General features: G+C 38.0%; 1 protein-coding gene across 4 annotated transcripts in view; it reads right to left on the minus strand.

Moving 5' to 3' along the window:
• Positions 1-15,362, minus strand: part of Diaph3 (diaphanous related formin 3) — a 460,724-nt gene that overhangs the window by 329,792 nt on the left and 115,570 nt on the right. The gene's annotated exons all lie outside the window — the stretch shown is intronic.

The following is a 15,362-nucleotide window of genomic DNA, read 5'->3' on the forward strand; positions in this document are numbered from 1 at the left end:
ATAAATGATCAATCTTCAGGTAATAAAATCTATACTATTTGCCTTTTGTCAGCACAGCACCATCAGCATTTTGTGATTTGACCATAAACTGTATTCATGGTTGAATAAGCACTGTGTTAATACTGTTTCTTCATGAATAGAAATGAGAGATCAGTATGATATTTGTATTGGAAAACACCAAAACACAGCATGCTAAATGTTAATTTAACACAAAAATGTGCCGTGTGTGTGTGTGTGTGTGTGTGTGTGTGTGTGTGTGTGAGAGAGAGAGAGAGAGAGAGAGAGAGAGAGAGAGAGAGAGAGAGAGAGAAAGAGAATGGAGATTACAATCATAGGTCCTCTATCACTGAGCTACATCCCCAGTACTTTTTTATAATGTTGCTAAATTTTAATTTGAGACAAGGTCTCACTATGTTGCTGAAGAAACCTTGAACTTGCATGGGATCCCTCTACCTCTGCCTCCCACATGGTTTGAGATTACAGGCATGACCCACCAGGAAGGGTTAAAATCTGCCTCGTAAAATTCTATAACGGGAGATATTAAACTCTCCTCTTTCTTAATTATCTTAAGAAAAACTTCTACAACTAAGACTTCCCAGTAGGAGTCTCAATGCAGGTAAACAGGTTAAAAAAAATTAAAAATTAAAAAAAAAAACTTTCATAAAGAGAGAGAAAGGGTGGAGGGACAAGAGAAAGTTTAGAATCACAATGTTCAAACCACCTTTGAATGTTAAAAAGTAGCCTGGTTTTTGAAATTCAGTTATTGCTCAGAGAGACAGTGAATTCAAAATTGTGTAGTTTCTGACATGTTACTGGTTTTAGGAAACAAACACCACTACTCACCTCAAAGAGCAAAGGAGACACTAGTTAGTTATCAGATTTCCCTCCTAGTCAAAAGCAGCATAGTTCTATCAAGTAAGTTTCCACCCTTACTTTGTTTAAAGTTGTTACCTATCTTCTCAAATGTGATTATAGGAAGGAAAAGACAAAGACGCCAAGGATTCTCAGAACTGGATTAAATCTATAAGTCTATAACAGCAACTTACCCAAAGAAATTCTCTTAGAAAGCATTTCTTATTTCAGCAAGCAGTGAGACAGACTAAGCACTCAATAAATGGTTTAAAATGAAACTTAATCTTCTTTTATTTTTATATGTAAGAAAAGAGCCAGCCAAGAGATGTTAAGAACACTTAGAAATATCATTTAAGGGTGCTGATACCCAGGCCTATGACCTTACTTCATAATACAGAAAAGGTCCTAATAGGAGCACTTCCTCTATACAACATTACAGAGCCTGTCTCAACCTTCATGCTGAAACCATCAGTTGTGATTTCAGAACTGGATCCATACTGAACCAAGGATGAAGAATCTGGAGTCCCTGTCCTACATCAGACTTTAGAATTTGACTGACTGCTGCTCAAAGGGTGTAACTATATTACCATTAAAAATCAAAGTGTTCATTAACAACTTCAGTCAGTCTTTTCTTAAGGGCTCACTGTGTGCTTGATCCTGCACTAGATACAAGAAACACAAAACTAAATAAAATATGTTTTCTGCCCGTGAAATCATCACAGAATAGTGGTTAAAACAAATGTGAAGCAAAATCATTTCCACAACACAATAAGTCTTATGATCATGGTACTATGGAAACAGCAAGTAACATCTCTGTGTATGAGTGTGTGTCCCCCTCCCCCCTCCCCCCTCCCCCTTCTTCTTCCTCCTCCTCCTCCTCCTCCGCCTCCTCCTCCTCCTCCTCCTCCTCCTCCTCCTCCTCCTCCTTCTTCTTCTGTTCTCTCTCTCTCTCTCTCTCTCTCTTCTCTCTTCTCTCTCTCTCTCTCTCTTCTCTCTCTCTCTCTCTCTCTCTCTCTCTCTCTCTCTCTCTCTCTCTCTCTCTCTCTCTCTCGACTTCAAAGCCACTGATGTCTGACCTAATTCTTGAAAGTTAAGTCATAGAAAGGAGACAGGTTTCTAAGGAGAGAATATACACAGAGATACTAGCCATAAAAGATATGGCTGTGATGACCACCACAGGTAGCTAAATCAGAAATAAAACCAAGCAAGGAGGAAAGGGTGTAATCTTGAAAACCTTATATATAATGCCACAGGCAACAGGAAGCCATCAAAGGGCTAGGCATGCATGGTAGGTAGGGTAATTGCCCTGCCCACCAAAAGATGTGTACAACCTAACCCCAGAATCTATAAATATATCGCTTCACATAGCAAAGCAGGAAATGTTGCTAATCAGAAGATCTTCAAATTGAGATTACAGGCATGACCCAACAGGACAGGTTAAAATCTGCCTCTTAAAATTCTGTAACAGGAGATATCAAACTCTTCTCTTTCTTAATTACCTTAAGGAAAACTTCTACAACCAAGTAGCACTTCCCAATAGGAGTCTCAGCGTAGGGCCATCTTAATTACCCAAGTAGTTCAATCTAATCACATGACTCTTAAAAACTAAAACTAAACTGGTAAGAAAAATGAAATGGAAAAGTCAAAATAAAAGAGACTCATTCTGCCCTACTGATTCTGAAAATGAAATAAAGGGGAACAAAACCCAAAAATTCTTGGTATACTCTGAAAATGACAACGTCCCTCAGCAAAGAGCTACAAAGGAAGTAGCTCTTCCAACAATTATACGGAAGTGGGTTCTGCCCACAACCCAAATGAACAAACAAATGATATTGAATCTCATAATTCATATACATGGAATGTCTCTTTATATATTTGGATTTTCTTCAATTTCCTTCACCGTTATTTCACACTTCTCAGTATTAAAAGGCCCATGCCATGAATTGTTAGAATTAACAGTTATGGTTTTAAGCTACTGTAAATGCTAGTGTTTTCAGCTTAATTTTCTACAAGTTCATTGCTAGTATAAAGATATAAAATTGATTTATGAATATTTATTTTGAATCCTGAAATCCTGTTGAACTTATTAATAAGTTCTAGGAATTCTAGGAAACTTTTAAAAAATTCTCTGTGTAAAATCATGTCATATTCAAAAAAGGAATGCTTTCTTCCTTTGGGATGTATAGGCTTTATATTTTCTGTTCTTGCCTTAAGGCTCTGGCTAGAACTTCCAGCACTGGTGAATAAAGGTATTGAGAGTAAGCATCCGTATCTTGTTCACAATCTCAAAGGAAAATCATTCAGTCTTTTACCATCAAATATAATATTGGCTATACCACCTTGGTTGGGCTCTAATAAGTTAAGTCCCCATGTATATGACTTTCTTAAGGCAGCCATAAAAAAGTACCACAAAGACAATTCTTTAAAACAACCCATACATTCTCTCCTACTTTTGGAAAATATATGTCCAAGATCATGATGTCATCATCAAGATAATGCTCCAAGTCTGCCTCCTAGTTTTTCGTAAAGGTGTCAACCCTAGATGTTCCTGTGTATTACTCACCATATGGGACATGGGTAAAATGGTATTGTCTGTACCTGAAGATTATTGTTTTGAGATTTTTAAATTAGGAACTTCATTTGCTTAACTGTCATTGGACCCTGTAACTGTTTGTGTTTCTGTAGTAGTTCATGCTTTTTCACAAATAGATATATTCTATCTAAACTGTTGTTTGTTGTGTTTAAAGTTGTTAAGTTGTATACTCCATTTTCTATTACTCTCATGAAATACCTAAGGCCTTATATTTTACAAAGACAACAGGTTTATTTAGCTCTCCCTGTGCAACGAAGGTGTGCTCCTATTCAGGGGATATGAAGACAAATGTCACATCTGGATGACTGGATGCTGCCCATGGCCTCCTGTGAGCTGGGGACTTGCACTGACCCAAATATACATCCCCACCTAACTGCATTTATGACCAGCAGGCAAGAAGAGGCCACAGGAAGTTGTGGACCAAAGGAAGCCTCAGGGAGGACAGACATTTGGTGCCCACTGTGGAAAACTGAGCATTGTCTGGAGGGATGGCACCGATGGTTTGGGTACTATTTGATGAAAGGGCCCCAGTATGGAGGACTTTGGCACCACATATTTAAATAATTTAGTAAGTGAAAGAGCGTTTCCTTCTTACCTAGAGAGGGGAGTTACAAAGCCCACAAAGGGGAGACCAACATCTGTTCTAGAATATTCACAGAGAGAACACCTGACTGACAAGTGCCAGCCTAAGAGCAGGCCTAGAGGAAAATTCCAGCCCAAGAGCAGGCCTAGAGGAAAATTCCAGTTTCTGAGATCAAGCCACACAAAATGCACAAAAGACCTTCCTCTTCTACATTGATGAAAGGGCCCCAGTATGGAGGGCTTTGGCACCACATATTTAAATAATTTAGTAAGTGAAAGAGCGTTTCCTTCTTACCTAGAGAGGGGAGTTACAAAGCCCACAAAGGGGAGACCAACATCTGTTCTAGGATATTCACAGAGAGAACACCTGACTGACAAGTGCCAGCCTAAGAGCAGGCCTAGAGGAAAATTCCAGCCCAAGAGCAGGCCTAGAGGAAAATTCCCGTTTCTGAGATCAAGCCACACAAAATGCACAAAAGACCTTCCTCTTCTACATTGCCTCCCTACCATCCTCCAGAATTTCTGCATATCTATCTATGTTACTGTCCCAATGTGGGCATGGAGTTGTCCACCTGGGCCTGGGTTTCATCCTGAGGCATAATCCCCCATGATCCTCATTCTGCCCCTCCTGTTTCCAAGAATCTCCTGTACTCTGTAACCTTTCAGGAAGCAATTAGGCAATCCATTCCCTAGGGGACAGTTAGATCAAAAAATGTCTGACCATATACAGTATGCCCCTGCTTCAAGCTGGGAACTGGCTTTGCCTTAGGGGAATTTATCATTCTTGAGATTTTTTTCCTTCAGAAAATTATTCAAGAATTTTCTCTATAAAAAACTTCTATATATCTAATAATTTCATAATTGGGGTCCTACCAAAAAATGACAAACTGTTAAAATGACACATGGGATACAAAATTTTTTTTAAGGTATCTAATTCTGACTACTAAGAGGAAGAGCAGGAAAAAGCTGTCAGAGCAGTTCTGGGGGCCCACCCCTGTGGAGATATCAGGGATGAAGATGCCCGTAGCTTCCCATCCTGGCTAACCTGAGCACTTTCTACACATTGTGTAAACTTCATGTAATATAATTCAGTGTCAGCGAACCCAAAGATAAGAGCAATTCCACACTGTATACTTTGCTTTTATGTAAATAGCATCCAGAAGACTGCTTGACATCTCCACTCCCAAAACCCCATGTGCTTCCTTCTCTACTACCTTTAGCAGCGGTCATGAGGTGGCTTCAGGTGGGGAGGCTGCAATGGCAAGTAGTGAAGTACCCAGTCACTGCTACAGACAACCCGCCCACCCCCTGCCCAAGACCCACCTCTCCCTTCCCTGCACATGATATTACAGAGATGCCATAGAACACTCTGGGGCCTCCAATGCACGCACTCTCAGATGTGATTTCTCCAACAGTTGACAGCCACGGTCTCCATACATCTCAAGGAGGGACCTGAAGACTGGGAAATGAATTCCTTCTGGCAAAGGCCACCAGATAATGGGTATCCATCCACACTGAATCAAGTCCCCATACACACTAAGTCAAAGGCAGTGAGTACTCTAAACTCACTCAAGGCAAGTAAGTTCCCATCTAAAGGTGAGGGCTCAAAGTGAGTGAGTCTATCACACTAAAACAGAAGGAGGCACAGAAGCCCAGGTCAAGGAAAGAATGGTTGATGGGATCCTGCCCTCTCCCCGAGCATCATTTTTTTTTTTTCCAAAACTTGAATAATATTTTCTTTATTTACAAGTTAGAATCAAGAGACAAAGACAGTCCAGGGGAACACACACACACACACACACACACACACACACACACACACCCATTGAATCCACCTTTTTTTTGTTGTTGTTGTAACCTTTAGAATATCAATAATTGACTATTTAATTTGAGAGAAACAAATTTATTAAGAAATATATACAGAAACCTCCCTGTTTCTAAACTGAGCTGGGTTCTGCTCTCTTTGCATTGTAGCAACATTTTCACTCATGCACGGCAAGCAACAGAATAGTTGTCCAAAGAAGGCAGTGATCCTTTGCCTCACCCACTTCCAGCCCTTCCTGTTGCTATGGGAATGTACTCTGTTGTCATCTTGGGAAAAATTGCCCAGCAGTAACATAATGTGGGGTTGGGGCACATCAGATACAGAGCCATACTGGGAGGCAGGGCTAAGAGTTGGGGTCTTCTGATGCAGGAAGAGAAGACTAATGGCAGGCACACTGGCTCTTCTGGTGCTCTTCTGCCCTATTTGGCCTCCTCAGGACAAGGGGATCATATGAAGGGCAGGCTTACTTGCACTCCTCTTTGAGAGGACAGGGAGATTGGAAGGATCCATGGGCCATGGGTGAGGTACAACCCTCCATCCAACAGGCTTCATCTGTAACATGTAGCCTGCTCCCTGGCTTATCTGGAACTGGACTATGAGGTACGTAGCCATCGCATCATGGAACTTGTATAGAGACATCCACATATTGTAAGGGTCGTAACCCATGTCAAAGAGGATTGATTGTCAATACTGTGGGGTCTAACAGGTTAGGAAAGGGCACATCATAAAGGATAAATACTCCTCACCCTGATTCAGCTATGACTCCTCAAATATTTCCTCTACTGAGAGCCTTGCGATGGTGTCCTCTAAGGATTTACTTGATGAGTCTTTGTGCTTCCACAAAGATATGCTTTGGAAATTCCAACTTGAGGTACAAGATCTGTCTCCTCAGCTCCATAATGGTGGATACTCTAAAAGGGCACCTCCCTGTCAACATAAAATACAGAATGACACCCAGGTTCCAGCTGTCCACTGGGGAGTCCTCATGTACTTGCTTCCAGACAACTTTCAGGGCAAGGAACTGAAGAGTACCCCAGAACTTGTTCAGATGTTTTCCAGACTTGAACCTGGTACTTAAGTCAAAGTCGATGAGTTTGCTCTTGCCTCTGGCACCCAATACAATGTTCCCAGCCTTCAGATCTCAATGCAAGATGCACATCTTGTAGCAGTAACACATGCCAGATGTGATCTGCATGAACAGTCTCCGTACCTCCTCCTCCTGCATGTCCCTAGGTGGGATGTGGTGATTCAGTGGTCCCTTACCTGTATGCTCCACTATGATGTAGACATTTTCAAGGGTTTCAATGACCTAAAAGAGCTGGATAACATTTGGGTGGTTCAAGGTCATCAACTCATCTATTTCACAGCAGGCCACTGAGTTCCTCTTTCCTTTTCCCAAGACTTTCACCTCCACCTCTGCTTCAGTGAAGACATGGTGGGCTGGTTTTACCTGACCAAATCCCCCATGCCCAATGTCCCTCAAGACTTATAATGGTCTGAGAAGGCCTTCTCATGGCAGGAGCGGGGCCCCAGGGGACCTACACTAGTCTTACTACTCTTACCATGCATCCTAAGCAGGAACACCAACTAAGGATGCTACCTAAAAATAAATAAATAAATAATGAGAACAGAAAGCCAAAAATCAAAAAACCAAGACCCCCCCCCAAAAAAAAAACACCAAAGACTACAACCACCAATCATACTTCTATGCTATGAGCATTTCTCCTCACCTCTGAACTATCTTAAGTGAGAACAGGAACTGTATCTAATTTAATTTCGTTTGTCTGCGCCTAGTAAAGAACATAACACCTAGGAGGTTTTCACTTAAGGTTGGTCAATGATTTTTCGCTGATTGGTGGGTGGGTAGGTGGGTGGATGGATGAACAAATAGATGAATGGACAGATAAATGAGTAGTTAGAGGCATGGATGGATGGAAGGAAGGATGAATAGTTAGATGTATGGTTGTGATACCAGTATTTAATTTCAGGATTGGGTCCTCATTCCCCTGGTGTTCAAGATTAAACACCCAAGAAAAGCTAGGCAAGAGAAAAAGTGAATTTTATTTAATAGATGAGAGAGAGACAGAGATTACCCCAGAGAGAAGGGAACCCAGAACTGGTTCTTCTGGGAGTAGGGGGGAAAGAGGCATCCATGGGGAGGATTGCTTTTGCTGGAAAGTGTGATCCATCCCCTCTAATAGCATATAAATACCTTATTTTCATTTAGTGAAACATCTGTGTCAAAAAACTTCCATTCATTAAACCTATCTTAATAATGTACATAAAACACTGTTTTTCTCATGATAGAAAAAAATGTGAATACACATTGTTTCACATGTGTTTTGTTTGTGCAGAGAACCAAACTGCAAATGCGATCTGCATAAAATCTGCCCCTTTATGTTATAAAGTAATCATCAATCCTTTAAAAAAAATATTTGGCATAAACTGGAATAAACAGATGTGTTTTTTCCTCAAGGATATTAGCTTTTTCACTATGGGATTGAGAGGGGCTTTCACTATTATGAAAATCTGTTTTAGACACTATTGTTGAATAACAAACTGCCTCAAAACTCAGTAGTGAAAAATATCAACTGAATTATGGTTATGGTTTCTGTTGGGTCAGAAATTAGGACAGAGTACAGGGTGGATGGCTTGCCTCTACTTCATGTTCTCTGGTATTTCATCTAGGAAGACTCAAAGACTTGAGGGAGACTGACAGCTGGGAACTAGAATCATTAGGAGTCTCATTCACATGTCTTACACACTGAGCTCAGCAGGACTGTCAACCAGAGTGCATAGATGAGTCCTCTCCATGCAGCTGTGTTTCCCCCCAAGTGTGGCAGCCTCAGTATAGTTGAACATAGAACTTGGCAGCTTGTGGCTCCAGTGGAAGGGTTCCAGTGCAAGGGCAAGGCAGAAGCGTCATTGCCTGTTATGACTCAGCCTTCATGGTCACGTAGTATCACTTCCATCATATTTTATTATTGAAGTAGTTACCAGTCTATGCAGGTTTCTAGGCAGGAGACATAAACCTCACACCTTGATGGGAGGCATATAAAAGAGTTTTGTAGTCATGTTTAAAACCCGTTCAGCACTAATTATTAGAAATTGAAGCCTGGAATCCAATGGAAGACAATCTTATCTTAATTCATTTCATCACCTTTTGGCCCTCATTTTCATTGATGTATATCTTTCACTTTTCTGTAAGAAACCAGATCTCTAGCCTCCCCATCATACCCAGAATGTGCTGGCAATACAGTGGCAAGAAAACTCTACCTCCTTTTCTGAATTCAGTGCTTATCATGGACTATGCCAATTTTGAGCAAGGAATCCTTGGCACTGATTGGACCAGTAGCAGGGAATCTTCCTGATGTTCTGAACATTAACAGAATACATGTTCTCTTCAAAGCAAAGCAATTGGGCACAGAATAACATGCCACAACTGGACAAGCATGCTGAAAGCAGTGATCCACACCAAACTTCCATCTACCCCACAACACCCCTTCTCCTTAGGATCTTGTCCAAAGGCTTTAATGCTTTTTCCAGAGAACAATAGTCTCTGGAAAGACTCAGAGCCAGGGGAAAAGCAGAAGTTTCCTGTGGATTCAGATTGTTTGAGATATGTTGTTTGGGGCTAAAAGACTCCTGTGAGAGACTCATCCTTAGCCTCATCAAGTATCTTTAGAATATAGGTAAGTGGGTGCCAGAATCTTGGGTCAGGGCACAGGGATCTTGGGAATTGAGACCCACAGGTGCTGGGGAATTTAAGAGGTTGCAATGTAGAATGCCAAGATTCTAAAGATACCTTGCATTCCCTCCAGCAGGACAGCAAAACAACTCATAGTCACCCATGAGAACCAGAGGTGTGTCCTAGTTCATCTGGGACTAAGTGCCAGAGGTGGTGCATACTGCCTGCCCTGGCAGAAACTGATGTGAATGAGTATCCTATAGGCAATCAGCTGTGGCCAGTAAACCCTGTGTTTACCTGCATTCACATCATCTTATCCACTGGCCCCAAATGTCTTACCATGTAAGAGAAAAATGATATAACTAGCATCTCGACTCCCATAGCGTCACCCAGCAGCACCTGGCAGATCCCGTTGTAGTCTTCTTTTGTGTGTATTGCTCAGGATACAGCAAGATCATTAGCTAAGCTTGATAATACTCTGCCTTCATTGAGCCTTATTATGTTATATGCATTTGAAAAGATGTGCATTCTCTGTTTTGATCAACGTAACAATCCTGAACTAAAGTATCTCAAACATTAGTACTGCTAAATATTAATTGGTTTTACATGGTGACGGATGAGTCTAAGAGTTTTTATCCATAGGTGTTGAATTTTGTTATATAATTTTTCTAGGCTTGTCAACACAGTATATTATGTAGGAATTTTCATGTCTACATTTATGATGGATTAGTCGAATTTTGGGTTTCTTCCATTATTTTTCTGAGCCACTGTCTTTTCTAGTTTAATGATCTGGTAACATCAGCTTCATAAAATAAGTGTGAATTGCTCCCTGCTCTTCTACTTCATGGAAATGAATGCATAGAATTGGTTCTTCTTCAACTGTGTGGTAGAATTCTCCAATAATATCATCTATACCTGAAGATCTTTTTGGAGATTTTCAAATTAGGAATTTAACTTCCTAATGGTCATGGACCCTCAAAGGTTTGTGTTCTTGTTGAAATTTATGCTTTTCCAAAAACTGGTCTATTTCATCTCAATTATAATTTGTGTGTTCTGTTGTTCAGTTATACTACTCCATTTTCTGTTACTCTCATAAAATACTGAGACTGGATACTACATAAAGAAAAGAGTTTTATTTAGCTCATGGTGGTAGAAGCTAAAAGTCCAAGATCAAGTAGCCCTATGTGTTTGGTCTCTGCTCAGGATCCAAAGGATAATAGCATCTCAATGGTGGGAGCATATTCAGCACAATAAAAAGAGATCATAGGATGAGACAGGAAGGCAGAGTGAAGGACCAGGCTCATTCTTTTATATTAAATCACTCTCCAAGAATTAACTGGGTCCTACAAGAACATCCTAATCCCCTTCAGAGGATGATGCCCAGTAATCCAACAACCTTTCACTTGGTCCACCTAGTAAAGATTTCATACCACCCAGCAACATCACCACACTGAGGAGCAAGCTACCAATACATGAACCCTTGGCGTACACACTGACACTACACCCACAACAACACTAAACATTATTTCTTTTTTATTCAGGGTCTGTTGTGATTAGTATTTCATTTAATACTTGACATTGAAATCTTGTCTATACTTTCCTCCTTCGTCAAGGTTATTACAAATTTATTAATTTTATTAATCATTTCAAATTACAAGCTCCGTCACATTGATTTCTTTCATTGTTTCTATTTTCAATTTAATTAATCTCTGCTCTTATTTTTAGTAAATCCTTTCTAAAGCTTGCTTTTCATTTATTTTGCTCTCCAACCACAGCAACCCCACCCAAGATTCCTTAGGTAGTAGTAGCAATTACTGACTTAAGCCTATTCCTCATTTCTAATGTGTTTTTAATGCTATCAGGTTATATTTTCACTAGGTTCAGAATTTATTTATTTCTCTTCAAACTTCCATGACCATAGATTTTTTTAGAAGTATGCTTATTTTCCAAGGCATTGGAGATTTTCTTTTATCTTACTGTCTTCTAGTTTGAGTCTCTGTGGTCAAAGAACACACCAAGTATGATTTTAATTCTTTTAAACTTGATAACTTTACTTTATGGCATGGAATATGGTTTATATTGATTGATTCATGTGCTTTGGGAAATTACAAGAATACATATTCTGTTATATTGGACTATTGAATTTTCCTATATTTTTGTTAATTTTCTGCTTCGTAAAAGGTGTGAATATATCACTGAACACATAAAACTAACAAAATTTCATAACTTAAATTTAGAAAGTCAGTTTTAATATAGTATAGTATCCAGATCCAATTTATATTCCTGTGTCAGAATAATATATCACCTTTGCTGAATGTAATTACATATTTTAAGCATTTATTTTCACCAACCCTTAGCAAGCGCACTACAAAACTTTAAATGAACAGTTTTACAGGGGAGTACAAAGCAATTAACACACCTATAGAGCAAAACCAGCATACACTTGTATCCCATTCAAAGCTCCATCCACCAAAGTTACACTAAATTACAGAGCCAGTCTGACAAAACAAAAATTAATGATCTGATTGCAAAATCTACTGGATTTTAAAATAAAATCCTTAAAGTTTATTTTCTGGGAATTAACTTTTTGAATAAATTACATATTTAAAAGTAGCCATTTGGGGGCTGGGGTTGTGGCTCAGCAGTAGAATGCTCGCCTAGCACGTGTGAAGCCCAGGGTTCGATCCTCAGCAACACATAAAAATAAATAAAATAAAGGTATTGTGTCCAACTACAACTAAAAAATAAATATTTTCTTTAAAAAGCAGCCATTTATTTCACAGTCTAACATTAGATGAGATGAATCAGGCTGATCACATACAGAGCCCATGGAAGAACATCAGGAAACCAAAACACATGAGCCACTAGGATACTGCATGTACCTGAAGAGGGCTTTAGTAAATGGGAAAATAGTCCTGAGAAAAATGCCCAGGATGCACCAGAGAGAATTAAAAAGATGAAAAAGTGAAAGAGAACTCTAAAATTCAAGAATTTTCCAGGTACCAATCAGAATGCTATGGGGGAAATGCAAAAGAAAGCATGCAAGAGAGAAAAAAATAGAGCACTCTCCAAGCCAAGAGCGCATTTCCTGCTCAAGCAAACATGACCTTCATCAGCCTTCCCTCAGCATTGGAGGAGCTAAGTCTCCAGAGACTGTGGTGGGAGAGAAGAAAGGAACGCAGAAGAAAATTGATATTATTTCAATTCTACTGCACGTCACATATGTCCCATCCATTGGGCTCAAGATTGAAATCTCCTTTCTTGTTTTGTCATGGAACAGAGTTTCACTATCTTTCACTGATTTGTGTGCCCTTGTCGGTTAGCACAGAATTTGCACAAGACACCAATCATATTCAAGAAGCAAAATAAAATAAAATGTCTAGCAGGATAAATAAGAAATACCATCTATCACATAAAAGAAACTTGAAAACACCAAAGACAGAAAATATCATTTAAAAAGACAGAGAAAGAGGACAGATTAACTGCAAAGAGTTTTAGATAAAAGGCCAAGCTCTCATAAACAGCAATGAAAAGATGAGAAAAATTTTACCTTCAACGTGCTAAGAAAAGATAACTAAAAACCTTCAATGTAATAAATCAGAGAAGGCTTGTCTTCAAAAGTAATAACAAAGATAATTTCAGATGAAGAACAGAATTTAGGCAACAGATCCTAAGAGATAGTAATAATATACTTGAAGCATAAATAATCAGTGAAGAAAAGTACAGAAATCAGAAAATGATGAGATTGTGTGTACACTTTGTACACATACAAATTTGTAGTGTAACTCAATAATATTCCACTTTATAAAAAAATACAATTAAAATGTTACTTTAAAAAAGCATATTAATCAAAGAAGAAGGATCAATATGAAATTATTCTTTGGTTCAAGAGAAGAAATTATTGATTAATTTCATTCATTTTAAATATATGCATATTAAATCCCTTTGCTATTATAAGATCAGAAAGGACATTTTGTCTTCTAAATCAGTAAATGAGAGAAAATGAAATTAAATTTAAAATATATGCAAAAAAAAGGTAAGCCAGAAGGGAAGTAAGAATATCGGAATGAAAGAAGGAAGAGGAGAAGGAGCAGAAACAGGAAGACTGGGGGAGACGAACTTGAAAAAAATCAAACTGAAAATTCAAAATGAAATATCAGATATCAATTTCAATATTTTTTACTATAGCTACAAAAAGATGAAACTACCAAATAAAAACAAAGATTATTAAACAGGTTTAAAAAACTTATTCCTATAATATTTACAACAGATATTCCTAATATTTAGGAAAAGGTATAAAGAACAATTTTAATGAGGGTAAACAGCTAGGCACATTAATATTGGTAAATATATAAAATATCAAGAAGAAAGTCTCAAAAGCTTAGTCAAAGATAATTCTACTCACACTAAGTCAAAAGGATATAATCTGCATGATATATTAATATTTTAATTTCTCTAACTGAAACACTAGAAGAACTACTCAAGTATCTTGCCATTTTTTTCTCTACATGTTAAGGGGCACAATTTCAGAAAAAAAATTCTCCAACAATACAATTTTCCATTTTTTAATTTTAAAGAACCTCATAGAAAACCTGGTGCATTTCTAGTAATATATTCTAGAACTGTCCATCCTTGGGGAAATATTTTCACAACATTTTGCTTATATCATATTTTTTAAAATAAGAACATATAGCAAAATTTACTAGTTGTTATTAGATAAAAATCACAATAAATAATCCAATCCATTTTAATATGTATACATGAAATCTTTCAATATTGTTTTCATTTGTTATCATATCATCACAAAAAGGAGAGGGGAAAAATGAATGGTAATAGTAGTGAGGGGAGTGGCACTACTTCTAATCATACGGAGACAAGTAAAGACTAAAATAAAGATTGTTTATTCTTCATACTCCTATTAATTAAACCCCAGAGATGGTCTTTTTGTTTTAAATGCTTGTGTCAAGGCCTTTCTTACAATATATCTAAACATAGGAAATGTCGAAAAAAGTACTTATTAGAATATATTTTCTACATCATTAACCTTCAATTATAGCATGCCATTCAAGCCTTCAGACTATGTATTCATGAAAATACAGCACATATTCATATGCAGTGATTGATCTGCCTCAGACCCTTGAGGCTCAGAAATTATCTAACTGCTTGAAAATTTCATAACAACTTCTACTTAGATTTTTCAAGAATGCTCTGGATCAGTCACCAAAGTAATTCAGCATTAGCATACAGCCTCTATACAGATTGCTATCTCTCCTACAGCCATTTAAATTAACATGAATGATACACATCAGGTATACTATGTTTCATTTTTTTAAAACTCTGTCTTCTATCAGTTAATAATCTGGCAATTTTAAATATGCCCAGTTTATCAAAATTTAATGGATTTTTTTTATTTTCTAAACAATTATTTCTCAAAGACACCAAAAATTAGACCCACTTCAAAAGTATAAAAGTTGTAGAAATACCTATGTAGTACTGCTAAGTAAATATAAGACACTCAAATTAAATTGGGATTCACATAAATAAATCTTTTAGTATGTCTGAAATTCAAATTTACCGTGTGTCCTACATTTTTATTTGCTAAATATAGCAATACTAAACTATGGATCCCTACAAAGACACCATTTCAAACAAAGGAAAAAAATTAATTAGTGATTTTTTTGGGGGGAGGGGCTGTGTCAAACAAGAATCAGCAAGTATGTTACACAATACCAAAATTCAGGGTGAAATTCAGTCACACTAAACTAACAACTTCTGACTATAACTGTTCTCTTAAGAGAAAATCTTCACATTTTAAAAAATCT

Source organism: Urocitellus parryii, chromosome 2, assembly GCF_045843805.1.
Source record: "Urocitellus parryii isolate mUroPar1 chromosome 2, mUroPar1.hap1, whole genome shotgun sequence".
NCBI lineage: Eukaryota > Metazoa > Chordata > Mammalia > Rodentia > Sciuridae > Urocitellus > Urocitellus parryii.